The sequence below is a fragment of the Olea europaea genome, chromosome 17 (genome assembly GCF_002742605.1).
Source record: "Olea europaea var. sylvestris chromosome 17, O_europaea_v1, whole genome shotgun sequence".
Classification (NCBI taxonomy): domain Eukaryota; kingdom Viridiplantae; phylum Streptophyta; class Magnoliopsida; order Lamiales; family Oleaceae; genus Olea; species Olea europaea.
The window spans coordinates 7,343,918-7,351,966 of NC_036253.1; the positions used below are offsets into that span (position 1 = coordinate 7,343,918).

An 8,049-nucleotide genomic window follows, 5' to 3' on the forward strand; every position below is an offset into this window, starting at 1 on the left:
TAATTTATTCATAATGAGTATTTGTAAAATAGATCCACACAATATTCATAGGAATCAAATTTAAAAAAAGTGTAAACATCTCAAAATCGACTAAAGATGTAAATCACCAGCTTCTCCATGACATGTTGCATCATCCTTTACCATCATCTACACCCCAAGAAAAATCCATTCAACCTATAGGAAGGAAATTAACCCATGAGTTTGAAACTCAATAGATATCATCGGTGCAATTCGTTATCAAATTAGAAATTTCGAACTATAGATTCATACCATTGCACGTAGATGGATTTCCAGCAAAATCCAATTACTATAGCATTATCATAACACGTAGAGCCAGAGAATGATCATTCAAACTATTGTAGTGTCGAAGTACGTACCGGAAGGTACCATTTCATTTAAACATTTATCGAAAAATCAGATTTGAAAATGAATGAACACTTGCACCTCTACCTACCTTGAATTTTCTTGGATAAAAGAACAAAATATAGAAAGCCTTCCTTCTTCTCATCCTTGTTATACCTTAAGCTTAATTTGATATGAAATATATTTTTTTTGAGAGAAAATGAGATGAAATTCAGATTTGAAGAGGAGTGTAGTGAAAAAGTGACCCTCCACTTCTATAACCTTTCTTTTTAATGAAAAATTAAGTGGGGGAGTTGTATTATCATTAAATTTATAAAAATTAATCTTTAACTAAGACATTGAAGAGTCTCTAAGCCATAAAAATAAATCATATGAAAGTTTTATAAAAAACATCTACATGGTGATTCGAATGTGGGTTGCCTAAATGAAATACCGTGTAAATGACCATTGTGGCAACCAAGTTATTCATTAAATCTTTGTAATCAATTTTACTTAAACTTAATCTCTTAAATTACTGGGCTTTTAAATAACTTATGAGTTCGGCTTTCATAATCTTACATGGGTTGAGATTCCATAGGTCGTTTCTAAAATGGGTCAGACTCGTGGTGCTAGATCATCACAAAATATTAGCATAATTCCATTTTATTTTTCTCGTCTACAACACTGATTTTAGACACGTTGTTTGACACTTGTATTGTTGCCAAGTGTCAATTGGATGGAAAAATTGTTTGAAATTAAAACTGTCCAACAGGGCAATATCAAGTGGCGAAATGTAAACAAAAGTGTACACCATAGTGTACATGTAGCTTGGTCCTTGCCGATAGAACTTTGCTATTTATACAATCTTTTTTGATACGTCCATTGTTGTCAAGTGTCAATTCGATGGGAAAACTATTTTTAATTTAAACGGTCCAACAGGGCAATGTCACGTGACAAAGTGTAAACAAAAGTGTACACCATAGCGTACATGTCTCACGGTTTTTATCGATTGAACTTTGCTATTCGTACACTAGTTTTTGACACGTTACTTGACGCTTGCATTGTTGTCAAGTGTCAATTGGACGGAAAAAATGTTTGAAATTTAAACTGTCCAAGAGGGATATGTCATGTGGTAAATTGTAAAAAAAAGTAAGCACCATAGTGAACATGAAGCAAGGTTCTTACCGATTGAACTTTTATATTTGTACAATGATTTTTGACACGTTGTTTGACGCATGCATTGTTGTCAAGTGTCAACTGGATGGGAAAACTATTTGAAATTTAAACTGCCCAACTGGGTAATGTATAGTGGCGATGTGTAAACTAAAGTTTACATCATAGTATACATGTCGCAAGGTTCTTACCGATTGAACTTTGCTACTGTACACCAATTTTTAACACATTGTTTGACACTTGCATTGTTGTCAAGTGTCAACAGGATGGGAAAACTGTTTGAAATTTAAACTGTCCAAGAGGGATATGTCACGTGGAAAATTGTAAACAAAAGTATACACCATAGTGTACATGAAGCAAGGTTCTTACCGATTGAACTTTACTATTTGTACATTGATTTTTGACACATCGTTAGACATTAGCATTGTTGTCAAGTATTAATTGGATGGAAAAACTATTTGAAATTTAAACTGTCCAACTGGGTAATGTCACGTGGCGACGTGCAAACTAAAGTGTACACCACAGTGTACATGTCACGAGGTTCTTACCGATTGAACTTTGCGATTGTACACTGATTTTTGACACGTTGTTTGACACTTGCATCGCTGTCAAGTGTCAATTTGATGGGAAAATAGTTTTAAATTTAAACTGTCCAAGAGGGTAATGTCACGAGGCAAAGTGTAAACTAAAGTGTTCGCCATAGTGTACATGTAGCAAGGTTTTTACCGATTGAAATTTGCTATTTGTACACTGGTTTTTGACACGTTGTTTGACACTTACATTGTTGTCAAGTGTCAATTGGGTGGAAAAACTGTTTGAAATTTAAACTGACCAACACAGTAATGTCAAGTGGCAAAGTCGACACTATTGTGTACTTGTAGCAAGGTTCTTAACAATTAAACTTTACTATTTGTACATTGATTTTTGACACTTGCATTGTTGTCAAGTGTCAATTGGGTGGAAAAACTGTTTGAAATTTAAACTGTCCAACAGGGTAACGTCAAGTGGCAAAGTGTAAACTAAAGTGTACACCATAGTGTACATGTAGCAAGGTTCTTACCGATTGAGCTTTGCTATTTGTACAATTATTCGTGACACGATGTTTGACACTTGCATTATTGTCAAGTGTCAATTGGATGGGAAAACTGTTTGAAATTTAAACTATCGTATAGGGTTATGTCATGTGGCAAAGTGTAAACTAAAGTGAACACCATAGTGTACATGTAGCTTGGTCCTTGTCGATTGAACTTTGCTATTTATATGCAGATATTTGACACGTTGTTTGGCACTTGCATTGTTGTCAAGTGTCAACTCGATGGGAAAACTATTTACGATTTAAACTGTCCAATAGTGCAATGTCACATGATAAAGTTTAAACTAAAGTGTACACCATAGTGTACATGTCTCAAGGTTCTTACCGATTGAACTTTACTATTTGTACACTAGATTTTGACACGTTGTTTGACACTTGCATTGTTGTCAAGTGTCTATTGTAAACTGATTTTTAGCACGTTGTTTGACACGTACATTGTTGTCAAGTGTCAATTGAATGGGAAAATTGTTTGAAATTTAAACTGTCTATAAGGGTAATGTCACGAGGCAATGTGCAAACTAAAGTGTACACCATAGTGTATATGAAGCAAGGTTTTTACCGATTGAACTTTGCTATTTGTAAACTAATTTTGACACGCTGTTTGACACTTGCATTGTTGTCAAGTGTCAATTGGGTAGAAAAACTGTTTGAAATTTAAACAGGACCAATAGGGTAATGTCAAGGGGCAAAGTGTAAACTAAAGTGTACACTATTGTGTACTTGTAGCAAGGTTCTTAATGATTGACCTTTGCTATTTGTACACTGATTTTTGACACGCTGTTTGACACTTGCAATGTTGTCAGGTGTCAATTGGGTGGAAAAACTGTTAAAAATTTGAACTGTGCAATAGGGTAATGACAAGTGGCAAAGTGTAAACTAAAGTGTACACTATTGTGTACGTGTAGCAATGTTCTTAATGATTGAACTTTGCTATTTGTACACTGATTTTTGACAAGTTGTTTGACACTTGCATTGTTTTCAGGTGTCAATTGGGTGGAAAAACTGTTTGAAATTTGAAGTGTCCAACAGGGTAACGTCAAGTGGTAAAGTGTAAACTAAAGTGTACACCATAGTGTACATGTAGCAAGGTTCTTACCAGTTGAGCTTCGCTATTTGTACATTGATTTTTGACATTCTATTTGACACTTGCATTATTGTCAAGTGTCAATTGGATGGAAAAACTGTTTGAAATTTAAACTGTCCTACAGGGTAATGTCACGTTGCAAAGTGTAAACCTTAGTGTACACCATTGTGTAATTGAGGCAAGGTTCTTATCGATTGAACTTTGCTATTTGTACACTGATTTTTGCCACGTCGTTTGACACTTGCATTTCTTACCGATTGAACTTTGCTAGTTGTACACTAATTTTTGACACGTTGTTCTATACTTACATTGTCGTCAAGTGTCAATTGGATAGGAAACTGTTTTAAATTTAAACTATCCAACGGGGTAATGCCACGTGGCAAAGTGTAAACTAAAGTGAAGACCATAGTGTACACGTAGCAAGGTTCTTAGCAATTGAACTTTGCTATTTGTGCACTGAATTTTGACATATTGTTTGACACTTGCATTGTTGTGAACTATCAATTAGATGGGGAAACTGTTTGAAATATAACCTATCCAATAGGGTAATGTCACGTGGCAAAGTTTAAACTACAGTGTACACCATAATGTACATAAAGCAACCTTCTCACCGATTGAATTTTGCTATTTGTACACTGATTTTTGACACGTGTTCAGCACTTGCATTTCTTACCGATTTAAGTTTGCTATTTGTTCACTAATTTTTGACTTGTTCTTTGACACTTGCATTGTTGTCAAGTGCTAATTGGATGGGAAAACTATTTAAAACTTAAACGATCCAATGGGGTAATGTCACGTGGCAAAGTGTAAACTGCAGTGAACACCATAGTGTACATGTAGCAAGATTCTTACCGATTGAACTTTGCTATTTTTTACACTAATTTTTGACATGTTGTTTGATAATTGCATTGTTACAAAGTGTCAATTGGATGGGGAAACTATTTGAAATTCAACCTTATCCAATAGGACAGTGTCACGTGGCAAAGTTTAAACCAAAGTGTACAACATAGTGTACATGAAGCAAGTTGCTTACCAATTGAACTTTGCTATTTGTACACTGATTTTTGACATGTTGTTTGACACTTCAATTTCTTACCGATTGAACTTTGCTATTTGTTCGCTGATTTTTGACTCGTTATTTGACACTTGCATTGTTGTCAAGTGTCAATTGGAAAGGAAAACTATTTGAAATTTAAACTGTCCAACAGGGATATTGTAATACCCCGAACTTCACGTTCTACATTTGGCCAATATGATTCATGCATTTCATGCTAATTACATTGTCATTTGTATCAATTTCCTAATTGCCTTCTCTTAAAATGATGCATTTGATCATCAAGTCTTTAAAATCTTTACATGATGATAACCTTCGACTCTTCGATTTAGGTGGTGAATTTTATATTGAGCTATGATAGAAAGTTAGATTAACTAAATGTTGGAGATTGGCTTGGTAAGTAATGTAATATTTGAAAGGCCGAAAATTTGTATCAACGAAGGTTCAAGCTTTCCATTCGGCTAATCGAGGTCACCTTAAACCCTAGATAGGTAATTTACATATTTGGGACATGAGGGATGAAGTGACATTATCACAACGTAATAATATATGTCTTATATGACATTATAAATATTGAGGTGCGAATTGTTGAAATCGGTTGAGAATCGGGTAAGAAATTAAATGAACGGTTGAGGAATTAGTTCTATGAAATACTTTGGGATCTTAGGACAAGTGAAATGGATTGTAAACATGTCAAAATAAGCCGAGGATACTTGGTTTGTGCCTGCAAAGATAGGTATAAAATCAGATTTTGCTACAAGTGACCACCTCATGCTTGAACACCTCGCGCTTGGGATGTTTGTCATTTTAGCACTCAATTCCTTCAACCTTAACCCTCCAACACATCCTATAAGTCCTTAGAACTTTACACAAGATATTTATAACTCTTCTAAGTCATATATGGCTCCATGTGGTGCAAGGGAGAAGTCAAAGTTGGCTGCAAGAAGCCACCTCCTACTTGGACAGCTCATGCTAGGGGACTTTTCACTTTAATATATAATTGCTTCAACCTTAAGGCATAAATTTCGTGTCTAATATCTAAGGACTTAATATAGGATGAATATATATCTTAAATATCATAAATGGAAACAAAAATAATGGTAGAAAAGTCAAGTATTGCAGCCAAGATGACAGCTCCTACTTAGTGACTCACCTTGATTGCTTGAGGTGGCTACAGCCCATGATATTCTTAATCCTTAAGTAATATGCACGACTTCAACTATTTAAAGACCACTCATTTACCTCCTAGATAATATATTAACTCCCTGAACTCGTCCCTAAGAGATTCCAAGTGAAAAGAGGGTGAAACAGTCAAAGAGAAACAGAAACAAGAAGCTGGAATTTCTGAACAGCTTTGTTACTCCACAGTTTTGAGGTTTGTCTCTATTATTTCTTAAGGGGGTTATGATTTCTTGAACCTCTGAAGTTGTTTGTGATTAAGTTTGAGTGTTGTTAATGATGTTAAGATGCCTAAATAGGGGTAATTAATGGCAAGAATTTGAAAGAAAGTAATCTGGACAGAGATGAGGAATTGCTGGATTGAGTGATTTATACCTTGATTTTGGGATGATACTTAGTGTTTAACTTATATATATCAATATGAAAGTTTTTATATGTAAGTAGGGAGTGTAGAAATGATTTTAATGGCCTAGAATTCTGTTGGTATCATAATAATAAAATGGAAAACGAAAACAGTCAAAGGGAAAAACTGCCTGATTTTGTGTAGTGGAAAATGGACTGTTTTTTAAGCTCCAAACACTTCATTTGTCACAATGTTATGATCTGACTATCTTCACATATATGTTATAGGTGTGTGGTAAAAGTTTGGGAACCGTTAAATGTAGGTAAGGACATGAAAAAGAATTTGAAAAATGAGTGGACGGTGATGGAAACCTAGAAAACAGATTCTGTCCATTTGTGTATTTAATGTGATTTCAACATTTAGATGTCCGCTAATGAACTCTTGGGCCTAGAAAATATATCCTAAGGAATACTAGGTTGTCAAGAACAATTGGATGACGTTGACATTCATAATTGGACTCGAGAGATAGCGAGACTTATGGGATTAGTTTGTAATGCCATCGGTACATTGAAATAATGGTTTTGTCTAAATTGTTTTGGCGTGAATGGACGTATTTTGGGATTGTGTGTGTTAAGATTATTAAATAGAGATTGTATTTAATATTAGATGATAATACAGGCGACTTTTCGACGTTGAGCAAAAAAGGGAATTGATACACACTCCATAGGAGCTTACACACATAAAGGCGAAAGGTAAGTGAAAATCCATTTGCAACTACGATGCAAGAACCTAGTATATGTGACATAGTAATGTTGAATTATCTACATAACTTTGATAAGAGGCTTATAGCACATCATATGGTGGTTACAATCATTGAGTATGAGATTGCATAACCTATTGACATCGATTTTCATTTATGAGCATTTTCATATGCATGCACGACATGTAATATGGTTGAAAATCCTACATGCAAAATATGATTTCAAAGTGAGTTTCATTATAAATGTTTTATTGACCACTACTAGAGCACCGAGGCATGTGAGGCATGCTTATGTGATATGTTTGGCATTGCGGGTGTTACTTCCTGGGTGATTGTAAAGGTAGATAGGGGATGGGCCTTTGGTGATCATGGGAGGGCGGACCACTCGAGTATGCCCTTGTTATGATTATTGGCGCTGCCGGGTGGGAGACTTCTTAGGTGATCATAGGGGTAGTCAGGGGATGGACCTCTAGTGGTCACGAGAGGATGGTCCACTTGTCGGTGTCGATTTCATACTGGCCATTTGATTATTGATATTGATATTATGCGGAGCTCTATCCGGTGCATAGTAGGTGGGTCAAGGGCCCAATGAAATGAAAGATTTTAAGTGAAATGATTTCTAGTTGACTTTGACGAATATTGAAATATGATATTTTTATCGTGATATTTAAAGTAAATGGCATGGTGTCATATGTTGTTATTATTCATGTTCAGGACATGCATGATTTTGCTTACTAAGCATTGGCTTATGTAGTTCTTGCATTGTAGGTGAACACGGAACTACATAGAGAGCATGGATAGCTGTGGAGCTCCTACAGGATTCCAGAGTTCGATGTACATGGATGACGACCTGTAGGGTTATTTTGTAGGCTGCCATCTGTAGGGTTATATTTTGGAATCCTATATATTGTACTTTTGAAATGGCCTGTAGACATGTTTATAAGCTCAAAATATATATATGTTGGTTTATGGCGATATGATTTTGGGTTTCGATATGTTATATGATCGTGTCACAGGTGAT

At 35.2% G+C, this 8,049-nt stretch overlaps 1 long non-coding RNA gene across 1 annotated transcript; it reads left to right on the forward strand.

The window, feature by feature from the left end:
• Positions 1-5,958: 5,958 nt before the first annotated feature.
• LOC111365799 lies at positions 5,959-7,835 on the forward strand. The gene is made up of 3 exons (XR_002697490.1): positions 5,959-6,121; positions 6,947-7,020; positions 7,797-7,835. It is a non-coding gene; the product is annotated as an uncharacterized LOC111365799 (long non-coding RNA).
• The last annotated feature ends 214 nt before the right edge of the window (positions 7,836-8,049 follow it).